This window comes from Carlito syrichta, unplaced genomic scaffold (assembly GCF_000164805.1).
Source record: "Carlito syrichta isolate Samal-C Ts95f unplaced genomic scaffold, Tarsius_syrichta-2.0.1 Scaffold305660, whole genome shotgun sequence".
NCBI lineage: Eukaryota > Metazoa > Chordata > Mammalia > Primates > Tarsiidae > Carlito > Carlito syrichta.
The window spans coordinates 63,149-88,461 of record NW_007249756.1 but is presented as its reverse complement, the minus strand read 5'-3'; positions in this window follow the sequence as shown (position 1 = coordinate 88,461).

Sequence of the window (25,313 nt, the reverse complement as noted above, 5' to 3'; positions counted from 1 at the left end):
GCTACCACACCCAGCTAATTTTTGATTTATTGTAGAGATGAGGTCTCGCCAAGTTGCCCAGGTGGGTCTCGAACCCATTAACTCAGGCTGTATTTATCCCGCTTGGAATTAACTAGAATTTTTGCACCTAAGGATTGGTGTCTCTTGTTAATTCTGAAAATTTCTCAGATCCTGTCCACTGCTGTCCAAGGGGACCATGTGTCTTTGCTTCAACTTGTGACCCCCTGTGACCTGCAGGTCCTGGGAGATCCATAGGAAAGATGCTGGGACACCCAGAAGCTGGGAGATGGCCTTGCTTTCTCTAAGCCAGACCTGATAATATGTCTGGAGCAAAGGAAATAGCCCTGGGATGTGAAGAGACACAGTACATTACCCAAACCCCCAGCTGTGACTTCTTATTACACTGGAGACCTTTTCCCAACAAAGCACAGAAAAGTCCCTGACAAAAGTGATATTGGAAGAATATGGGAGATTTGGCTGTAAGAATTCACGCTTCAAATTTGAAGGATGAGAACATGTGAGTCCAGGTGTGAGTGAGTGAGTGTACGGAAAATTTTGTATACGTACAGGTGAGTGAATGGGCATGTGGGTGGCTGACTGAGTGAGGGCTAGGGATCTAGTGGTCAGGGCTCTCCTGGTGCAGTGATTGGTGCACAGCTGCTGGACTTAGACCCTAGTGACTCCCAGGATGCAGAAGCTGAATGACATTATCTTTTTCTTTCTTTTCTTTTTCTTTTTTTTTTATTTTAAATCAACAGACCTTTCCTGGGAAGAAAATGCTGGAAGAGACTGTAAGTGGGGGCCTGTGAGCAAGTGGCCAGGCCTCTGGTGCAACAGCTGGTACTGCAGTTTCTCTGCTTCATCCCTGGCTCTTCACAGGTTGCAGAAGATGAGTGTCATTATTTTTTTTTAAACAGACAAAGGTTTTTCGGAAAAAAAAGCAGCAAGAAGAAACATCGCCCCAGGCTCTCCCTCACCATTGCAGCAGGAGAGAGACTGCTGGCTCCTGGTTTTGCCTCACCACTTCTGTGCCTGGCAGGGCACTAGCAGGGGCTGCAGATGGAGTCCGGAGGCAAAGTCCCATGAAAGAGGACAAGAGAGACACCTCACCACCATCTTGAAGATGGGGAAGGAAAATACTCTGACTTGCTCACCACGGAACAACAGAGCTGATTTCCGTGACTGGCAAATCCACGACTCAGGGATTGATCATGACCTAGAGGGAATATCCTGAAAGCACAAACAATGGAGGGATCTGAGGAGTGCTGAGTTCCAGGTGCCCCACCCCCACCCTGACTCAGCCATGGGACAAAGGGTGTGGCCAGAAAAGGATGAGAAGGAACTCCAAAGAGATCAGTGGTGATACCAGGGCTGACCCAAACTTCCTTCTCCCTGGCAATCCTTTGAACATCAGACCCACACAGCTGAGCCACAGTGAGAGGGACAAACACAGGTGGAGCCTAGACGTCAATCACAACAGGAGAACTCCATTCCAGGATAGGCCTGGATGGGGCACCCCTGCGAGTACATACCTGAGGAAGAGACGATTCTGTACCTCACCACCAGAGAAGTTCTCCCTGTGAGAGGGTAGGACTGCAGCCCCACCCACCTCCATTACCCCTCCTCCTTCCCTGCTTTGGACACTAAGGAGAGAGTGAAAGAGGTGGCTCTGCAGGAGAGACCTGATTACAGGAACAATTACAGAGTCTGACACAAGAGGGCAGGTTTTATTTTTTAATTTTCAATTTAAAATTTTTAAAAAATTTTTTGACTGTTAGTTTATCCATTTTAAAAATATTTTTCCTTTGTGCATGAATCTGTATGTGAAGGTTTGATCCACACCCTCCCCATTTTTTTCTTTTCTTTTTGTTTCTTTCTTCTTTTATTTGTTGTTTTCTGTTTATGTGTGTATTTGAATCGAGTGTTCATCTTTCAATCTTGTTGCTGTTCTTGGTTTGTTTTTGCTCTTTTGTTCTTCTGGATTTTTCAGTTTTCATTTCTTATAGATTAAGGTGAGTGTCAATATATGTGTGAGGGTTCAACCTGAATTCCTCCCCCTCTCCCTACCTGGTCTTTCTGCTTTTCATCTCTATTCACTTTGTGCTAGGCATGTGTGTGTGTGTATTTAGTTTACTTGGTTTTTTGTTATTGTTGTTTATTTTGTTTCACTTTGCTGTTATTCCAGTTTGTTTGGGGTTGTGTGTGTATGCCTGTGTGTGTATACATCTGTGTGTGTGTTCAATTGTTGTTTGCATTGGTTTCTGCTTTGCCTCGTCATATAGAGTGGTCGTGGGGAGTGGGGCTCAGAGAACACATACCACAATAAGTGAACATTGCAATTTGCCCCATACCCTACTTTATTTGAATTTCAAAAACTACCAGAGACAGCAAAACTTCCCATCCACTGTCCTATTTCAAAATAGAACAAATCCAGAGTTCAGATCAGGGTAGAATAAAGGACTGAGCAAACATCAGAAGGGAAAGCCTCTCCCTCTGACACCGAATAACAGAACTAAAGAGAAAAACAAGAGATTAGTCACAGATGAGAAAAAACCAAAGGAAAACCTCAGGCAATTTCAAGTGTACCAAAGAGAAAACCCCTGAAAAATCAGACCTTGGTGCCCAAACAATGGAAGTCACCAACAACTGGCCTCAGAAATTTTTTTTTCTCTTTTAATTTTTATTTTAAAATTGTGGAGTACAATTTAGGGTGAGCTATATAAATATTAATTGTGCAGGTACCCTTGTTGATGAGGTGTGCCCCTCCCCACCCCAGGCAGATATTGACTACTGTCAATCCCACCTCCTCACCCCACCATCGCTGTTTCCTGCTATTGGTCAATCCTTTTCTTATAGTATTATGGTAGTTGTTCAAGGTCCACTTATGAGTGAGAACATGTGATACTCAGTTCTTTGTTTCTGTAATAGATCACTCAGTATCATAAACCTTAATTCCATCCAGGTTTCTGCGAAGTTTATGATTTTGTTCTTCTTTATGGCTCCGTAATATTCCATTGTGTATAGGTACCACTTTTTTTATCCAGTCCTCCTTTGTTGGGCAGCACAGTTGGTTCCATGTTCTAACTATTGTGAATAATGCTGGGATAAACACACATGTGTAGGTATCTTTTTTGTAGAGTGATTTGAGTTCTTCCAGGTATATTTCCAGTAGGGGAGTTGCGGGGTCATATGGAAGGTCAATTTTTAGAACTTTTAGGAATTGCCACACTGATTTCCACAGAGGCTCTTCAAGTTTACACTCCCACCAACAGTATAGAAGTGTTCCCTTTTTGCCACATTCTCTTTAGCATCTGTTATTTTTTGAGTTATTGATGGCCATTCTGACTGAAGTTAAGTGGTATCTCAGTGTAGTTTTAATTTGCATCTCCTTGATGACTGGTGAGGCTGAATTTTTTTTCATGTATCTGTTGGCTGCTCATATGTCTTTTTTAAGAAGTGTCTATTCATAGCTTTTGTCCACTTTGTAATGGAGCTGTTTGTTTTTTTCTTTTCAGCACATTTGAGTTCCTTGTAGATCCTTGATGTTAGGCCATTGTCAGACATGGAGTTAGCAAATATTTTTAGCAATCTGTGGGCAGTCTCCCTGCTCTCTTGATGATTTCTTTGGCTTTTTGTCAGTTTGATGAGGCCCCACTTGTCTATCTCTTCTCTTATGGCATGGGCACTTTGAGTTTTGATCAGGAATTGGTTGCCAGTTCCAACTTCCACAAGAGTGTCTCCTGCATTTTATAAGGTTCTTACAGTTAGAGGTTTTACATTTAGGACTGTGATCAATTTAGAGTTAATTATTGTGTAAGGGGATAGGTAGGAGACCTGTTTCTATCTTCTGCATGTGGTCAGCCAGTTTTCCCAGCAACATTTACTGAATAGGTTCTGCTCTCCCCAGTAATGGGTGATGGAGACTTTGTTGAAGATGAGTTGGTTGAGAAATTGAGGTTTTGCTACTGGAATCTCAATTCTATTCCATTGGTCTATATGCCTATTCTTGTACCAATACCAGGCTGTTTTGATTATTGTAACCTCATAATAAAGTTTAAAGTCTGGGAGTGTGATACTTCCTGCTTTGTATTTTTTTTTTTTGCTGAGGATTGTCTTAGCTATCCTTGGTTGTTTGTGTTTCCATATGAATTCCTGTATTATTTTTACTAGGTCTGAGAATAATGTTGCTGGTAATTTGATGGGTATTGCTTTAAATCTGTAGATTGCCTTAGGTAGAACAGACATCTTAACAATGTTGATTCTTCTAATTCATGAGCATGGAATATTTGTCCACTTGTTTGTGTCATCTTTGATTTCTATGAGCAGTGTTTGGTAATTTTCATTGTAAAGATCTTTCATATCTCTGGTTAGGAAGATGCCAAGGTATTTTATTTTGTGTGTGTTTGTGTGTGGCTATTGTGAATGGAATTGTGTTTTCATTTGGGTTTCTGTTTGTTTATTATTGGAGTATAGAAATGCGATTGTCTTTTGCACATTTATTTTATACCCTGAGACTTTGCCAAAGTCCTTTATCTGTGCAAGGAGGTTTTTGGGAGATTCTCTTGGGTTTTCAAGGTATAGAATCATGCCATCTGCAAAGAGAGTTAACTTGACTTCCTCTTTTCCTATTTGGATACCCTGATTGCCTTCTCTTCTCTGATTGCTCTAGTTAGGACTTCCAAAACTATGTTGAACAGGAGGGGTAAGAGTGGGCATCCTTGTCTTGTTCCAGTTTCAGGGGAAATGGTTCCAATTTTTGTCTGTTTAGGAGTATGCTGGCTGTGGGTTTCTCGTAGATTGCTCTACTATTTTGAGGTATGTTTTACCTATGCCTAGATGTTTGAGTGTTTTTATCAAGAAGGGGTGCCGGATTTTATCAAAAGCTTTTTCTGCATCTAATAATATAATCATGTGATTTTTGTTTTTATATCTGCTGATGAATTTAATTATGTTTATAGTATTGTAAATGTTGAACCAGCCTTGCATCCCAGGGATGAAGCCTACTTGGTCATGATGGATGATTTTTGAGATGTGTTGTTGAATCCAGTTTGTTAGGATCTTGTTGAGAATTTCAACATCAATATTCATCAAAGATATTGGCCTGTTGTCCTCTTTCTTTGTTGGGTCTTTACCTGGCTTGGGTATCAATGTGATGTTAACCTCATAAAATGATTTGGGGAGAATTCCATCTTCTCAATCACCTGGAATATTTTCAATAGATTTGGTATCAGTTCCTCCTTGTATGTTTTATAGAATTCTGCTGGAAAGTCATCTGGTCCTGGGTTTTTTTTTTTTTTTTTTTTGTAGTTTGTTTTCTTATGACATAGTCAATTTCCTTGATTGGTATTGGTCTATTTAGGGTCTCAATTTCTTCTTGTTTCAACCTAGGCAGGTTGTGTGATGTCAGAAAGTCCTCCATTTCCTTAAGGTTTTCAAGTTTGTTTCCATACAAGTGTACATTGTTGTCTCTGATAATCTTTTGTATTTCTTCAGGGTCAGTTGTAACTTCATCATTTGTGTTTCTGATTGAGTTTACTTAGGTTTTTCCTCTCTTTTTCTTGGTCAGTTTGACTAGGGGACTATTGATCTTGTTTATCTTCTCAAAGGACCAGCTTTTTGTTACACCGATTTTTTTTGTATTTCTTTTTGTCTTCTATGTCTTCGATTGGAGCTTTTATTTTGGTGATTTGTATTCTTCTGCTGAAGTTAGGGTTTTGGTGGTCTTGCTTTTCCAGCTTCCTTAGGTGACCTGTTAGGCTGTTAACTTTTGATCTTTCCATTTTCTTCACGTGTGCTTGTAAAGATACGAATTTTTCTCTTACTACTGCCTTCATGGCATCCCAGAGGTTTTGGTGAGATGTTTCTTCATTTCATTTGTTTCCAGGTACCTTTCAATTTCTATTTTGATTTCATTGCTGACCCAGGAGTTGCTTAGCATCATACTGTTTAGTGTCCATGTCTTTGTGGGTTTGAGGGGAACTTTTTTGGTGTTGATATTTATTTTTATTCCACTGTGGTCTGAGAAGGTATGTGGCAAACTTTCATTCTTATGAAATTTGTTTCTGTTTGATTTATGGCCAATGATGTGGTTGATCTTGGAGTACCTTCCATGTGGTGATGAGTAGAATGTATATTCTGTGGTCATTGGGTAGAGTGTCTTGTAGGTTTCAATTAAGTCCATTTGTTCAAGAGTTTCATTGAGGTTCTGGATCTCCTTGCTGATTTTTTGTCTCGATGATCTGTCTATGGCTGTGAGTGCAATATTAAAGTCCCCAGCTATGATAGTATTAGAATCAATATCTTTTTTAGTTTGTCTAGAAGCTGCTTTATGAATGTTGGTGCTCCTCTGTTGAGTACATATATGTTTAGGATGGATATAATGAACATTTTGTCATTATATAGAGACCTTCTTCATCTTTTAAAATTTTTGATAGCTTCAGGGGTATTTTGTCTGAGATTAAGATTGCAACTCCAGCTTTCTTTTGTGTTGCATTCACCTGAAATTTTGATTCCCATACTCTTACTTTAAGTCTGTGAGGGTCCTTTCTGGTGAGATGAGTCTCTTGGAGATACTATATTGTTGCCTCATGATATTTTATCCATTTTGCCATTCTATGTCTTTTCAATGGTGCATTTAGTCCATTCACATTCAGGTTAATTATTGAAATGTGAGAGTTTATCCCTGTCAAGAAGTTCTTATAGAGGTGTTGTTGTTCCTATTTGTTTGTTGTATTTCTTTTGAATTGGGGGTTGATTCACATGTGTTTTCAATCTTTTTCCTGCAGTCTTGTGATAAATATTGTTGTTCTTTTTTCCCTTCTTCTGTGTTTAATACTTTCTTAAGTGTTTCTTGTAGTGCTGGTCTAAAGGCAGTGTAAGTTCTTAGGGATTGAATGTCTGGGAAAGATTGTTGGGAGCCAACATCTATAGTTATACAGTTGAGGCCTATGAAGGCCCATGTTGGAGATCTGCTTTTGACACAAAAGCATCAGTGACACCTGTAGTGCTGATATATGAATAGTGACCAGATTGTATATGTGACATAAAAGCTTATATTATTTGAAAGTAAACCTTTTAACCAGTTAGACTAAAATTTCGGGTAAGGCCTTACAGCAGAAAACATTCTGTACTTTAAGTTTCCATTTCTCTCTGACTCTCTGAGCCATTCTTAAGTTTCTGCTTCCCAGAAGTAACCATGCAGCTTTTGTCCTGTAAGCCAAAATTGCTTAATAGTTTGTTTTCTTGCCTCTAGCCAGGCAGAACATTCCTAGTTTCATTAAGTGCTGAAACTCTTAGCCTGCCTCCACCCCTAGCCATTGTCATGGCAACTGTGCTTTTTCTTGTCCATAAGTGTGACAACTACTATTTGATTAATTGACTTAGATCAAATTTTCTATCAGAAAGTTTAGAAATATATATATACACAGTTCAGTTACCCACATATAACACTATGTGAACCTGTGCTTGCTACTTCACTTCCTTCTGCTTGGAATTTGCCCTTTAATATGCCTGGGTATGGTAATATGAAACTCACTCACGGGCCTGTTGGAGAGTGAAGTCTAGGTACTTTCTCTTACTTTTGAATTTCAATCTTGCACTATGAATTTCTGCTTAGAGGCGTTGACTTCAGAGTCTGGCAGACTTCAATGGTAAAGTAAGCATTGGGTTTGTCGTTCACTGCAGTTAACGTTTTCTGCCTCTCACTATTTGGCATTTCATGAAGGACTCTGGAGTACAGTGTCTGTGACAGGCTTTGAAGATTTAAAGTTTAAAGCTTGTGAGACACTGAGACTAGCGTCTCTCTATTTTCTTCTTCTGACTAATGTATGTTCTATCATTTTATTACTTAATAATAGGTATTTGGAGATAATTTTTAGTATACAACATTTATGGCTGGTATAAGTTTTGTGCTTAGGAATTATCTCCTGATATGCTTGTACATGGCAGATAGAGATCCAGTCACAGGTGTATCAGGGGACGAAATCTTGGCATACTTTTCACTTTTATAGGAAACATATATTCACATAGTAAGTTGGGGGATGTTGATAACAGTGTCTTTCTCTTCCGTATTTTATATGGATTTAGAGTTTGAGGGACACTGTACTCAGCGTTCCTATTTCTTCACTCAGTTTATGCTTAGTTAAATTAATCTTGAATAGTAAAATTTAGTTATTATTATGGTTATTCATTGTATAAAAATAGTTGTTAATGAAAGTTTTGTGAAATCATCATGCTTCAGAAAGTTTGTTATTAATTGTGCTTGAAACATGTGAATTTTGTAATGCAGGTTTTCATATACATTGTGTGCATCATTGGAATCATGCGCCCCCAGCAGAAATATTTCACACTGCTGGAGGTTAAGAAAAATGGTGTAAATTCTGGTGTTAAACTGAGAATAAACGGACTCAGTCCTGATCAGACTGATCCCAGAAGAACTGCCTCCTAGTTGTTTCTTCTCACTGTGTCCTGACTCTCTGGTACAGGTCCAACCCCCCTCTCAGGTCGGAGTTGGTCTCCGACAAAAGATTTTAATTTTCCCTCAATGATGGAGCTTAGTTTAGCTGGGTGGGTTATTCTTGGTTGAAATTGCTTATCTTTGAGAACTTTGAAGATTGAAATCCAAGCTCTCCTAGCCTGAAGTGTTTCTGTGATAAATTTGCTGCTATTCTAATTGGTCTTCCCCAGTAGGTAGTCTGACCTTTATCTCTTGCTGCCTTTAGGATTTTTTCTTTTATATCTACTTTGTTTAGGTGAATTATTATCTGTCTAGGAGTTGGTCTTCTCATTTGTTGTCTTGATTTGCCTCAGAATATAACAGGGATTTGAGAATGGATGGAAAGTGTGAATAAGACTTAAAAAGACAAGATGCAACATGGAAAGAACTTGTAATAGAGAGTTTGGCAGTAGCAAATTTCATCCAGGAAATAAATAGCATGATGACAAGCATGGAAAGCAAAATTAATCTAGCTGAAGAAAGAATCTCAGAACTTGAAGAACAGAGCATGGAGTTAACCTGATCTGTAAAACACATAGAAAGAAGACTCAAAAACAAAGAACAAAGCCTGCCACAGACATATGATTATATCAAGAGGCTGAACCTATGCCTGATTGGTATCCCACAAGAAGAAAGGGAGATGGAGAACAACTTGGAGTAAGTATTCCAGGAGGTAATCCAAGAAAACTTTTCCCATTTCACCAGAGATGTAACCAGCCAAGCACAAGGGACATAGAGAACCCCCACAAGACATCAAGTGAGAAGACCAACCATAAATACATAACAATTTGCCTACACAAAGTAGGCACAGAAGAAAAAAAATCACAAGGCAGTAAGAGAGACAGATTAGACTACCTCCCAGGGAAAACCAATCAGAATAGCAACAGATCTATTGGCAGAAACACTACTAGCAAGAAGGGACTGGAGTCCTATAGTCAAAGTCCTCAAAGAATAACAATTTCTTTTTTTTTTTGAGTTGGAGTTTCACTTTGTCACCCAGACTGGAGTGCAGTGGCCACTCCCAGCCTCTCCAGCCTTGACCTGCTGGGCTCCAGTAATCCTTCCACTTCAGCCTTCCAAGTAGCTGAAATTACAGGCATGAGCTACCACACCTGGCTAATTTTTTATTTATTGTAGAGATGAGGTCTCACCAAGCTGCCCAGGTGGGTCTCAAACCCGTGGGCTCAGGCAATCCACTCACCTCAGCTTCCCAAGGTGTGGGATTACAGGCTGAGTCACCGAGCCTAGCTAAAATAACAATTTCAACCAAGAATTTCTTATCCAGTCAAGCTCAACTTCATCAGTGATGGAGAATTAAAATCCTTCTCAGACATCCAATCCCTAAGAGATTATGCAGCTTCTAGATCAGCTCTACAAGAGACACTTAAAAACGTTTTAAATGCAGAATAAATTAAAAAAAAGAATGACCTCCCACTTCCCAAGAGAACAACAGAGCACAGAATCAATAGCGAATATAGCACAACAAGAAACTTGAAAACACTCACATACATCAACCCCAAAGCCAAAAGAAAACAACAAAGAAAAAATTTTATAAGAACCCTGTGACAGTGATAAACAATCACATTTCAATAATCAACCTGGCCGGGCTCAGTGGTTCAGCCTGTAATCCCGCACCTTTGGGAGGCTGAGGTGAGTAGATTGCCTAAGTCCGCGGTTCGAGACCTGCCTGGGCAGCAAGACCTCATCTCTACAATAAATCAAAAAATCAGCCGGGCGTGGTAGTGCATGCTTGTAATTCTGGCTACTTGTAAGGCTGAGGCAGAAGGATCGCCGGAGCCCAGCAGGACGAGGCTGCGGTGGCCGGAAGCGGCCACTGCACTCCAGTCCGGGCGACAGAGTGAGACTCCAACTCAAAAACAAAAACAAAAAACAAACAAACAAACAAAAACAAAAAAACAATAATCAGCCTGAATGTGAATAGACTAAATTTACCACTGAAAAGACAGAATGGCAAACTGGATAAGAAACCATGACCCAATTATTTGCTGCATCCAGGAGTCTCATCTCACTACAAGGGATGCACACAGATTCAAAATTAAAGGATGGAAAATGAGTTTCCAGGCAAATGGATCACAAAAGAAGGCAGGAGTTGCAATCTTAATATGAGACAAAACAATCTTTAGGCTATCAAAAATTGAAAAAGTTGCCAAAGGACACTGCAGAATGATAAAAGTTTCAATCCTTCAACAAGAAATATCCATCTGAAACATATATGCACCCAACACAGGAGCACCAGCATTTATAAGGCAGCAACTAAGTAAACTGAAAAAAGATATTGACTCTAACACTATTATAGCAGGGGACTTGAATACCCCACTAACAGCCCTAGATAGATCACTGAGGCAAAAAATCAACAAGGAGATCCAGAACCTAAACTTGACACTCGACCAAATGGACTTAATAGATACCTACAGAATATTCCACTCCAAACACACAGACTATACATTCTACTCATCACCATGTGGAACGTACTCCAAGATTGATCACATCCTTGTCCATAAATCAAGCCTAAACAAATTCCATAAGGTTGAAATCTTGCCATGCACATTCTCAGGCCACAGTGGAATAAAAATAAATATCAACACCAACAAAATTTTCCCAAAGTCCACAAAGAAATTGACACTAAACAGCATGATGCGGAACAACTACTGGGTCAACACTGAAATCAAGGCAGAAATTAAAAGATTCCTGGACACAAATGAAAATGAAGAAATATCTTATCAAAACCCCTGGGATGCCATGAAATCAGTTATAAGAGAGAAATTTATATCTCTGCGATCACAGATTAAGAAAACAGAATGATCACAAGTGGAGAGCCTAACAAATCACCTAAGGGAGCTGGAAAGAGAAGACCACTAAAACCCCAACTTTAGCAGAAGAATCCAAGTCCACCAAAATAAGAGCCCAAATATGGGCATAGAAGACAAAAATATAATAGAAAACATCAACAAAACAAAAAGCTGGTTATTTGAAAGAATTAACAAGATTGATGAGCCCCTCCCCTAGCCAGAATGACCAAGAAAAAGAGAGAAAAAAAACAAATAAACACCGTCAGAAATACAAAAGATAAAATCACAACTGACCCAAAAGTAATACAAAAGATTATTAGAGACTAGTATGTACACCTATATGGAAACAAACTTGATAACTTACATGAAATGGAGGACTTTCTGACATCACACAAACTCCCCAGGTTGAAACAAGAAGACAATGAGACACTACATAGACAAATAACAACGCAGGAAATTGACTCTGTCATATGAAAACTACCTACAAAAAAAGAAAAATAAACCTTGGGCCGGATGGTTTTCCAGCAGAAATCTACAAAACATACAAGGAGGAGCTGATACCAATCCTATTGAAAGTATTCCAGGCAATTGAGAAAGATTGAATTCTCCCCAAATCATTTTTCAAAGCTAATGTCACACTGATATCCAGGTAAAGATCCAACAAAAAAAGACAACTATAGGCCAATATCCCTTATGGACATAGATGCAAAAATCCTCAACAAGATTCTAGCAAATCAGATCCCAAAACACATCTCAAAAATCATCATGACCAAGTAGGCTTCATCCCCAGGATGCAGGGCTGGTTCAACATTCGCAAGACCATAGATGTAATTAAATATATCAACAGATGCAAAAACAAGTGCCACATGATTATCTCATTAGATGTAGAAAAATATTTTGATAAACTCCAAGAAGCTTCTTTATAAAAATCCTCAGATACCTAGGTATAGAAGGAACATACCTCAAAATAGTAAGTGCCATCTATGATAAACCCACAGCTAACATATTGCTAAATGGACATAAATTGGAAACATTTCCCCTGAAAACTGGAACAAGACAAAGCTCCCCACTCTCCCCCTCTTATTCAACAATGTGTTGGAAGTCCTAGCTCAGGCAGTTAGACAAGAGAAGGAAATCAGGGGTATCCAAATAGCAAAAGAGGAAGTCAAGTTATCCCTCTTTGATGATGATATGATCTTATACTTTGAAAATCTGAGAGAATCTCTCAAAAACCTACTTGCACTGATAAAGGACTTTGGCAAAGTCTCAGGGTACAAAATAAATGTGCAAAAAGCCATTGCATTCCTATACACCAACAAAAAGCAGGTAGAGACCCAAATTAGTAGCAACACAATCCTATTCACAATGGCCACAAAAAAAAAAGAAAGAAAAAGAAATACCTTGGCATCTTCCTAACCAGAGAAGTGAAAGACCTTTACAATGAGAACTGCAAAACACTGCTCAAAGAAATCCAAGAAGATACAAACAATGGAAAAAATTCCATGCTCATGGATAGGAAGAATCAACACTGTTAAAATGTCCATCCTACCAAAGGCAATCTTCAGATTCAACACAGTACCCATTAAGTTACCAACATCATTCTTCTCAGACCTGGAAGTGACAATACAGAAATTCATATGGAAACATAGATGACCACAAATAGCCAACACAATCCTTAGCAAAAGAAACATAGCAAGAGGCATCACACTTCCAGTCTTCAAACTTTACTATAAGGCTACAATAATCAAATCAGCCTGGTATTGGTACAAGAACAGGCATACAGACCAATGGAATAGGATAGAGATTCCAGAAGCAAACCCTCAATTTCTCAACCAACTCATCTTTTACAAAGTCTTCAACCATAACCACTGGGGAGAGGATAACCTATTTAGTAAATGTTTCTGGGAAAACTGGCTGATCACATGCAGATGATTGAAACAGGGCCCCTACCTATCACTATATGCAAAAATTACCTCTAAATGGATCAAAGACCTAAATGTAAAACCTCAAACTATAAGAATCTCAGAAAATGCAGAAAACAGCCTTATGGAAATTGGTGCTGGAGTCCAGCTCCAGCAGGTCAGGATTTCCTGAAAGAGGGACAGCGTAGGCGCAGGAGAAAAAGCTTGGACACTGACTCTGCTGCAAGCAGGACAAATGCCGATTTATTGTCTTTTCCAACTCCTTTTATACCCTACATGTTTTTTGTTTCCAAGGCAATCAGTTACAATTGAATGGACCGGATGGACAACGTATCTTTGTTTATCCTGTTTTGATCTTAAAACATTATCATCCTAAACTATAAATTTTATAAATTTCTAACATTTTTTAATGATTACCATTTCTTAATGTCCATACAAAACTTACTTATTCCTATAACTATTACATTATAAATCACTACAAAGTTCTAAGCACTATAATTGTCACATAGATTAACAAGTCACACCTGTGACCTTCACACAGCAATTTGCAACTAGCTGGGGTAAAGCAACATTTTCAAGGTTTCTTAGCTGCAAGTTGGCCTGACTAGTTTTCCCTAACTTCACACCTGGTGTTTACAATCTGCATTAATTACTTCCTGCCAGGGAGAATGAGCTTCAATGTTTGTAAAACAAAAGACCTCTTGGGCTCAAGTCACCAGAATTACAAGCCTCCTTAACGAAGGGAAGTAAAGGCAAGGGGTAGTGGAGTCATGAGTGGAATTTTGCTTTCCATCCTCAGACTATACAGAACTTTTTGGCTGCACCAATAACAAAAGTAGAAGAAGCAAGGGTCTCAGCTGCCCAGGTTCGCTTTGTGACCCAGGGTCTTCAGCCCCTTGGACTTTGTCAGCAGGCAGGCCTCCATGGCTGGCTCCCAACAAATTGGCACTGGCAACCAATTCCTATTCAGGACCCTAAATGCCCATACCTTAAGAAATAAGATAGACAAATGGAACCTCATCAAACTGACAAACTTCTGCAAAGCAAAAGAAGCCATCAAAAGAGCAGGGAGACAGCCCACAAAATGGGAAAAAAATATATTCCAAGTGTATATCTGACAAAGGTCTAACATCTAGGATCTACAAGGAACTCAAACGCGCTGAAGGGAAAAAAACAAACAGCCCCATTAAAAAGTGACCAAAAGACATGAATAGAAACTTCTCAAAAGAAGATATACAGACAGCCAACAGGTACGTGAAAAAGTGCTCAGCCTCAATCATTATCAGTGAAATGCAAATCAAAACCACACTGAGATACCACCTAACCCCAGTAAGAATGGCCATCACTAATAAAACAAACAACAACAAATGCTGCCAAGGATGCAGAGAAAAAGGAAGGCTTCTACACTGCTGATGGGAATACAAACTAGTGCAACCTCTTTGGAAGACAGTGTGGCGGTTTCTGAAAGAACTAGAAATTGACCTTCCATATGACCCAGCAATTCCCCTATTGGGAATATACCTGGAGGAACTCAAATCATTTTACAAAAAAAGATACTTGCACACGTATGTTTGTTGCAACTCTATTCACTATAGCAAAAACATGGAACCAACCATGCTGTCCATCGAAGTTGGACTGGATAAAAAAAATGTGGCACATATATGTAAGGTAAATGAAAACAGACCAGGCGAAACGGCAACAAAGGAGCCAAGAAAAATTTATTAGCGCAACCCTGGGTGAGGTTCTCCAGTCCATATAGCTGTGGGCTGGAGAAGTCGCACCCAGAAGATGGGTGACAGGTTTATAAAGGGCACATGGAGAAAGCTGTGAGGGGGACTGGGGAGAGCGATCATTGTTTGGGACAGCTGTCACGTCTGCTGGCGATTGGCTGAACGGGGTTGCTAGAATCGCTGTAACAGGTACTGGCTGGCTTTGTGGCTGGGGTCTTAGTTCTGGTTGCTCATTTTTGCTGGCTCATTTCCGTCCATTATTATCCTGGTCCAGGTTGGAGTCATCTTGTTGAGGCCTGCCCTGCCTCTGGTACCTCCGGCCTTACAATATACACAATGGAATATTATGCAGCCACAAAGAAGGACAAAGATATGGACTTTGTAGCAACTTGGATGGATTTAGAGTTGATTATACTCAGTGATCTAGCACAGAAACAAAGAATAGAGTACCATATATTCTCACTTATAAGCGGACCTTGAACAATTATAATACTATAAGAAAGCAATTGGCAGTAGTGGGAAACTGTCGGGAGGTGGGGGTTGGGATTGGCAGTTGAGGGAAACTACTATGGGAGGGAGGGGCATACCTCATCAACAAGGGTACCTGCATAATCAACATTTGTATACCTAACCCTGATTGTACCCCACATCTTTATAATAAAAAAATTCTGTTATTATTACTATTAATCATTGCCACTGCTCCATTATTATATTTCTTCACTTTTCTTTTTATATATTTATTGAGGTATAATTTATATACCATGAAGTCAACCCACTTAAAGTAGAGTTAAAGTTGTTTTTTTTGTTGTTTTTTTTTTGGCCACAAATCTCAGGACATGTGTATTTCTTTAGTTTTAGGAAATTCTTGGCTATTATTTACTAAAATATTTCCCTTCCCTTTTTTCAATTATGTTCTCTAAAATTCTAAAGTTTGAAACTTTTAATTATCTCTTACATATATTTAAAATTTTCTTTTCTATTTTACCTATTATTACTTTTCAACTTGTGATTTCATTTCACTTAATATTTACTTTAGAGTTGAGATATTTTATTTTCTATTGATTGAATATTGTTTTAATAACTATATGTTAGATATACATAGATATATAAATATACCTATCATATGATGAATTATTCTTATTTGTTGGATGTAATTCATTTTATCTCTTATATGAAGCATGCTTCTTTAAAGTTTCTTCCAGTTGTTCTATTAATACAATGGTCATATTTACTAATCTTTCACTTGCTATTATTGTTATCACTCTTTTACAGGGTTGGTTGTCCTGAAGAACTAATTAATTTCTCATTGCACATTCACTTTTTGTGGTAAATATTTTCCTTAGGCCTGTCAGGTTTTGGTATATTCTTGTTTGGGGAAGGCCTTTGCCTATGATTGCACGCTTAACTTATTGCTCTCTCTTCATACCTGCTTCCTTCTTTTAGGTAAATTGTAATTTATCAATTCTTAAGCAAAAATTTCTTGTATTATTTTCAGGTCCAGTTGTACACTTATTAGTTCAGTTTTAAATACACATTTTATGACTGGTTGGATTTGCCATATATTTGAATTTACCATATATTCAGCATGCCATTTAAAACCAAAAGTTTCAACAAGTATTGAAGCTTGGTAAACAATAACTTTTCTTTTTTTCTTTACTTTTTTTTTTTGAGTTAGAGCCTCACTCTATTGCACAGGCTGAAGTGCAGTGACACAGTCATGGCCACCTCAGCATCGACCTGCTGGGCTCAGGCAATCCTTCAGCCTCAGCCTTCCAAGCAGCTGGAACTACAGGCACACACTGTCATGCCCCGCTAATTTTTTATTTATTTTAGAGACAAGGGCTCACCAAGTTGCCCATGCTGGTCTCGAGTCCGCAGGCTCAGGCAATCTACTCGCCTTGGCCTTCCAATGTGCTGGGATTATAGGCTGAGCCACCGAGACCAGCTGACAATAAATTTATTTGAAATTTTTAGACTTTAATTTAATGCTGAGTATTATTTTTTTACTTAAAAACTTTTCTTCAAAACAAAATTTTATAACACTTTGAAATTATTATTTTTTGTGTGCTAAAGTAAACTTTATGGGAGTACAACCATCCTTCTTCACTCACAGGTTGTCCGTGGAAGGCTATTTTAAATTTTTAATTATTGTGAATACATGCTAGCTGAACATATTTATGAGGCATATGTGATATTTTAATACAAGCATACAATATATAATAATTAAATCAGGTTAAATAGGGTAGACGTCACCTTAAGCATTTTCTTTGTATTAGGAACATTTCAATTTCATTTTTAGTATTTTGAAATATGTAATAAATTATTCATAACTATAGTTACCCTATTGTGCTATTGCATACTAGATCTTATTCCTTCTACCCAACTGTATTTTTGTTCTCATTAGCCATCTCCTCTTTATCCTTCCATTATTAGTACCCTTCTCAGTCTCTGGCAACCAACATTCTATCTTCTATTTAAATTAATTTTTTTTAACTTTCACATATTAGTGAGAACATATGATCTGTATCTTTCTTTGCCTGGCTTACTTCATTTCATATGATATCCCTCAGTTTCATCTATGTTGTCACAAATGACAGAATTTCATTTCATTTTTTTATGGCTAAGTGGTATTACATTGTGTATATATACCACATTTTCTTTATCCATTCATCCTTTGATAAACACTTCAGCTGAATTCATATCTTGGCTTTGTGAATTGTGCTGCAATAAACATGAGTGCATATATCTCTTTTTTGGTGTTGTTATGTTTTGAGTTGGAGTCTCACTCTGTCGCCTAGGCTGTAGTGCAGTGGCACACTCATGGTCAACCCAGTGTCGACCTACTGGGCTCCAGTAATCCTTTCGCCTTAGCCTTTCAAGTAGCTGGAATCACAGGTGTGCAATACCACACCTGGCTAACTTTTTTTTATTGTAGAGATGAGTTCTCGCCAAATTGCCAAGGCTGGTCTCAAACATGTGGGCTTAGGCAATCCACTTGTCTTGGCCTTCCAAAGTACTGGGATTACAGGCTGAATCACTGAGCCCAGTCATATATATCTCTTTAATATATTAATTTCCTTGTTCTTTTTGGATATATATCCAGAAGTGGAATTTCTGCATCACATGATATTTCTCTTTTTTTCTGTTTTTTACTTTTTTGAAGAACTTCCATATTCTTCTCCATACTGGCTATACTAATGTATGTAACCACTAAGAGTATACCAGGTTCCTCTTACCTCACATTCTTGTAAACATTTGTTTTTTCTGCTTTTTTGATAAAAGTCATTTTAACCAGGGTGAGATAATATCTCATTATAGTTTTATTTGCATTTCCCTGATAATTAGTGATGTTGAACATTTTTCAGATACCTATTGACCATTTTTATATCTTCTTTTGAGATCTGTCTGTTCTGATCTCTTTCCCATTTTAAAATCAGACTATTTATTTTTTTACACTTGAGATCCTTATATATTCTGGTTTTTAATAACTTGTCAAATGGGTAGTTTCCAATTTTTTTCCCCCATACATAGGCTGTCTTTTCACTTTGTTGATTGTTTTCTTTTCTGGAGAGAAGTTTTTTTAGCTTGGTGAGCTCCTATTCATGTTTGCTTTGGTTATTTTTGTTTTGAGTTCTTCCTCAAGAACCAAATCAATGTCCTGGGGTGCTTCTCCAATGTTTTCTTATAGTAGTTTCATAGGTTCAGGTTTTAGATTTGATATTTGCATATGGTGAGAGATTGAGGTCTAGTTTCATTCTTTTGCATATGGATATCAAATTTTCCCAGCGCTATTTATTGACAAGACTATTCCTTCCCCAACATATGTTTTTGGCACCTTTGTCAAAAATTAGTTGACTGTGTATACGTGGATTTGTTTCTGAACTCTTCATTCTGCTCTACTGGTCTATGTTTTTGTTTTTATGCTAGTTCCATTTTGTTTTGGTTACTAGAGCTTTGTAGTATAATTTAAAGTCAGGTAGTATGCTGCCTCCAGCTTTGTTCTTTGGGCTCAAGATTGCTTTTGCTATTCTGGGTCTTTTGTGACTTCATATGTATTTTAAGACTTTTTTTTTCTATTTCTGTGAAGAATGTCATTGATATTTTGATAGGAATTACACTGACTATTCTTAAGGAAAATCCCATTTCCCCACTACTGTGTTCCATGAGAATTGATTTTTTTTTCAAGCCCTCTTAGCCTCCCTTTACTTCTTTTTTTTCTTTTAAATTTTGTATTTTAAAGATGTGGGGTACAATTCAGGGTTAGGTATACAAATGATCATTATGCATGTACCCTTGTTGAGCTCTGCATCTAAGAAAACATAGTAACTCATTGACTGGTAAATTTGTATTGGCATTTCCCTTCTACTTGGAAGTGAGTCCATATCCAGAAAGAAAGACTTCTCTGTTACTCCTTCAAATTCTAAGTCTTATTTGTTTTGTGGAATTAGACCTAGCCAAAACTTGCTTAGAGAGGGGGCATGCTATTTATAGAACACTTTCAGATGCTGCAAAAATATTAGTGGGTGATAGATAGTATTTCTCTTGAATATCATTGAGAGTAGAAATGTAGCAGCCACTTTGGTATCCTAGACCTAAATATATTAAGTGAACACTTAAGATAACATCCATCTCTAGGATTTAGTGGCATTCTCAAGAATTATAATTAGCTTTCACGTAGCCATAATGCATAACTTAGTGTCTAACTAGCAATAAGATCAAATAAATGTTTGTTGCATGAATGGTGGGATGGATTGACGAGTAATTATAGTGGCATAAAAGCACTAAACATCTGAGTTCTAAACTTAATGAATTTTTCCCTTAAGAATATAATGCAAACTGAGATTTGGTTTCTTGATCTTAAAAATTAGGATAAAAAAATTATCTGTATTTTTATTCCAGTGTTGCTTGGATCCAACAAGTTAAATAAACTCTAGGAATCTTGAAAACATATACAAATAGATGTGACGATGTAAGTCTTGCCAGTACAGGATAGTCATTAGAAGATTACTAAATTTTGCTTTAATTTTGATAAAAAATTGTAACTAAAGGAAAACATCAAGCAAACGGGTTATTTAATATTACTGTTATTTTACTGAATACAGCTTAAGAAGAAACAATAGAATCCAGAAAAACTGTTTGTGTGTTTAGACACCATCTCATTGTCCTTATTTATTGTTAATTCTCCTCGTGGGAACTGTTCTCTACACTACTGCTGAACTAAATGCCAGATAAACCATCTCTCTCTTCCATATGGTTTATTTAAGCAGAGGAACAACATGGAGAGATGCCTTTTAAGAATAACGATAAAAAGAAGCTTCTTTACTGGCATTAATATAGAATTCATAGCAGCTAAATTACATGAATACACAAATCACCAACCTGGATACGTATATACATCTTATTTAAATTCTGGTAGCAAAACCTATATATTATTTCTCAGTTTAGACGTGAGGAACCAAGATTCAGAGAACTTAAGAAACTTTCCCAAGGTCACACAGAGATGCCAATTTACATACCTGTGTCTAACAATAACAATTTAATTTAAGCCAATATTTTTTAAGTTTGCCAAAGAGGAGAGCAGGGGGAAAATGACTTTCCTTTCCTTCTTGGTCACCTCACTCTAGGGCAAGTTGTGCTGTGCAAAACCATTTTGGATCCCGGATAACCAAATGTTGCTTGCTTTTGCTGTCAGGTCTTGCCAGTGCAGGGTAGTCATTAGAAGAGATCTAGGAGTATCTTCCTTGGGTTCAGTTTCCCAGAAGTTAGTGCTCTTATGATCTTTCTATAATGAGCCTATTTTTTTTTTTTTAACCTGGACACCAAGCAGGGCTTTTGCTGGACTGATTTGGAGAGCTTCCAGAACATTTTCTTTTTTAAAATACACACAAATGTCTGGAGAGATACCCACAAAACCTGCAGAAGAACTCATCTTCCTGGAGTTTGAAACTCAGTCAGATCTTCAGGCTTCTTTTCAGATGGAGCAAATAATGAATCTCTGCCTAATTTCAATCAGTCCCCATGGCATATATCCATGTGAATGATTGGACAGGAGAAAATACTGTCTGTGACCTGATGCCAGTAGCTTCAAGCTGTTCAAATAATGTTTCTTTCTTAGACTCTCTGTACTAAAATTATACAAGGAAGGCATAATATTAGTTAACTCCTTCGAAGGTATTTAAATTATCCAACTATTTCATGAGAAATAAATAATTCTGATGGCAAAAATGCTCAACTTTTTCGAGAGCCATTGCTGATGAGGAAAGTCCGGGGAATCCTTATCCAGAGAAATACATTTAGTCTTAAGGGGGGAAATGTTGGCGCCTTCCTTCATAACCCCTTCCCAGCCCCCCTTTTCATCCCCCAACTCCCCAAGAAAGAAAGCGAGGTAACTGCAGTGTGCAGAGCTCCTCATTTCCTCTGTAGGAGCAAGCACTGCAGCAAGCTAGAAACCTCATATTCACAAGGCAAACAAAGCATCATTTTTTAATGACTCTTCTGAATACATTTTTGCAGCAGCTTCCCTAGACCTGCTTGTCATAATGGTTTCTTCAAACGTTTTTTAAAGCCTGTGATGTTCAAGGCCCTAGCCTTCCCCCTCTCTTGCTTGTTTTTTATGTGTCACAGTTGTCAACTAAAATAGAGCACCTAGCCTTTGTTTCAAGATGGTACCTGATCAATATCATCAATCCGTCTCACTCCCTCTCCCTCTCTCTCCCTCTCCCTCATGCACTCTCTCTCTCTCTCCCTCTCTCTCTCTCTCTCTCTCTCTCTCTCTCTCACTCTCTCTCTCTCTCTCTACAGCTGTATCCATTTCCTCCTGGCAAAAAGGGACTTTATGAATAAATGATACTGAAATGCTGAGGGTTCAGATACTAAATAATGAATTTCACCACCAAAAACACAACAACTTCTCCAATCATAAAATACCGCTCCTTCCATATTGATTGTGCTTTGGCAACTAGATGCAGTGCTAGGCTTCACTCTGCAAGGTGTTTAAAAAGAAAAACAGGTTTACCCAGGATTTATCATGTATGGAAAAATGTAATCTCTAAGTAGGCTGTCTGCTAATGTCTGGCATAATGTTTCTTCATAATGGTTAACCCTTTTTCAGGGAGTGGAATAATGCAAACAGTGCCTCTCTCTAGATGGGAACTTTGCTTCATGGGACATTACAGTAAGTGTGTCATCTGTTCTGTGCTGTTGTGTGAGTACTAGCTTATAATGATAATGCAAATCTCCTTTTATTATTTTTTTAAAGACCTGCTGTGTGCAGGGAATAGAGCATCCTGCAGCAGGACAGGGACTAGGTCAGAGTACCTGCAGTGCCTGTTCATTCTCACGTTGCTGGGTGCTGGGTGCGCGGCTCACTTACTGTTGCATGTAGTGGGTCAAGGTTTGGGAGCATTTGTTGTCTGCTCAAATGTGACTTGCTTTCCTATTTCCCTCATGAATGGTCTCTGCTGGCGTATTTCTGATGTGCAAAGAATGCCAGTATCTGCTATCTGAGAGATGACTGGGGTCAGGGAGGGTAGATTCTTGGCATGTGATTGGCAAAACCTGCCTTCTCTCAAGTTGTAGGCTAACTTTTTTGACTGAAATGTTCTGTGTCTGCCTATAAATTTGCTTTACTGCCTATTAATGTCAGAGAAGCTTCATTTTTAATTAGGTAGATTCAAGTAGACTTTGTTTTATGGGGAACGCTCTGCATTTCAACTACATATTTTGATATATACATTGTGTAGTACAGGTTATCAGATGATGTCAGTTATATGAAAGGAGCAAAGTAAGTTTTAAGCATTGTCTATGCTGTGTTTATTTCATGAAATTTTAGTTAAGCTGGGTTGCTATGATGATTTTAATGTCGAAAAGCACAAATGTTAGTTTTAGCTTCCTTTTTTGTGCATTCATCTCTTGTAAAAATAAATTTTTCCTTCTCTTTTTTTAATTGTCGGGTGACAACAAACAAATGTTTACTAATTTACCTGTAGGCTAAATGTATACTAAAATAAAGTACATATTTCCATTTTATTTTGTAAAAAAACGTAATTTAAAGAAAAAATACAGGCATTAATTTAGAGCTACTGATGCAATGAAATGGAGGAATATATTTGAGCTATTAGCCGTTTCAATCTCCTGCCCACAAATAATTGATGAGTTTCTATTAAAGATTGACAAGCTAGCAGAGTGCAACGCATTTTTACTAGAAAATGCAGCATGGGCAGTGAATATGCATTATTCCTTTTATTCTACTGCTCCACCTTAATAGTTCTGGAATTAAGCTTTATGTTTCTATAGACCTATTGATTAGCATTTAGCTAGAGAGCTACATGTGCCTACTCATGGTTCCCTCTCTCTATATAATAATAATTTGAAGTCTCTCGGTCATTATTCACAGACAGCCTGTTTTCATGTTAGTATTTCAGATACATGAGGTTTTCATTTGCTTCTACAGGGCTGGTAAGGATTTAATGCTATGTTGAAAAATCTTAACTTGCCTTCCTGACAATTAGGGTACCAGGTAATGTCACCCAGAGACTCATCAGGACTTATGACTGGACTCGTTCTTCCTCAGGGTCCTAACTCTGAAAGTCAATTTCAGTTGTCATTGCTAATGAAGGGTGGATCTCATTTTATAGACTGTGTTTTAAGTATCGTGAACATCGAACAATTGAAAGAAATGCATAGACATCAGATGCGTAGCCTTTACATCTTTTGTTTTCAATTCATGGAACAAAACATTTATCACAAGGAAGCAAATATTATAGAATTTAAACACCCTTTCAGGGCGTGTTTGACATTCTTTTCAAGTTTACTTCCATCAGGTAGTTCACTGGGACTTGCTGAACAATTTCATTTGATAAGATTTGGCTTTTTTAGTATTATTGTTGTTTTTTTTTTAACTGCCTTCCACCTTGCTTCTTGGTCTTCCTCTTGTTTTGAGAGCAGTACTTTCAGCAGCATCCCTCTGATAACTAGTAAAAAAAAATCTTTCTTAATGGGACAGAAAATGCTTTCCCTATGTTAAACAACAGCTTTTTAAAAAACTAAATATGCGGAAAATCTATTCTTCAACATTCCTTATCACTGATGCTTACCAAATCTGCCTACAAAATGCTTTAGGAGTGCTACCCTTATAAAATCACCAGAAAGAAATTGAATACACATTTAATTAGCACCTTATTTTATTTGGGCTTCCCCATTACAGACAACTAGTGAAAGTGGGTGCAACTACATTATTTTTCCACAAAGTGTACTTTTTAATAAAATTCTAGTATACACCTCATTTTACCTAGGGCAATTCTCTGCTGTGTTTGCCCTCTTAGGAAATCATATACAATGACATCGAGCGTGCGGGCTGACATGCTGTCTGTAAGGACAGGTTCAATAACATGCATATTTCTTTGTAAACTAACTGACTACATAAATATAACAAGCGCTCAACTCAAATCAAAAGTTCCTAGGCCTGAAAACTTAAACATCAAATTATGAATGTGAATACAGCTTTTTAAGGAACTGAAAGCTGTGTTTTGTGATCTATGAACTTTTTACTTGAACCTCATTCTTATCTTTAGATTTTTGTGGTTGGTTGTTTTGGAGAATCAAAATCAATCTGACACCTTGAATAAAATTTAGCAATATACCAAAACCTCAAAAAATTCTGGAAATCTCAAAAGCATTTTTGGTTTTATTTTCATTATATGGTTACATATAGTATGTGGCAAGGCATATGAAGACCAGGTATAATTTTTGGTGCACATGTGATATTCTTTGGCATTTATGAATACTTTTTTTTCTGTAGAAGAATAAATAGGTGAAAATAGTTCACCACCATATGATTTGTTTTATCCTTAGGCATTGCCTGAGGTTACTGGAACATTGGTGGTTTTTAGTATTGAAAAGTGAAATGCACAACAATGAAAATTTTATTAAAATGTATGTTAACCCATTACTGTATGTTCATTTTCAATTCTTCATAAGAAAGCATGATGTATCATTTTGTGCATGTCATTCTTTAAAAAAAAAGAGATGAGTCAAGTAAAAGAGCAAATTTAATGGGGGAATTTTATGGGAAACATTATACAAATGGCAGTGTGTGTGATTTCCATTATTAAAATAATTTGTCATTGTGTGAAAAAAAGGTATAAATTTCAAGAAAGAGTCTTCTTTAGTTATCTGCCCTTTTTTTTAATGACAGTGGCTTTTGTGCAGTAAAGACAGACACGTTCTCAGGCAAAGCCCATTTCAGGCCAGAATTTCTGAAAGCCCTATTAATGTTTCATGCTAATCAAGGAGAGTGGGAAATAGAGCTGACAGGTGCTTTCTACTCTGCTTATTCCTGTCTTCCTGTATTAGACAT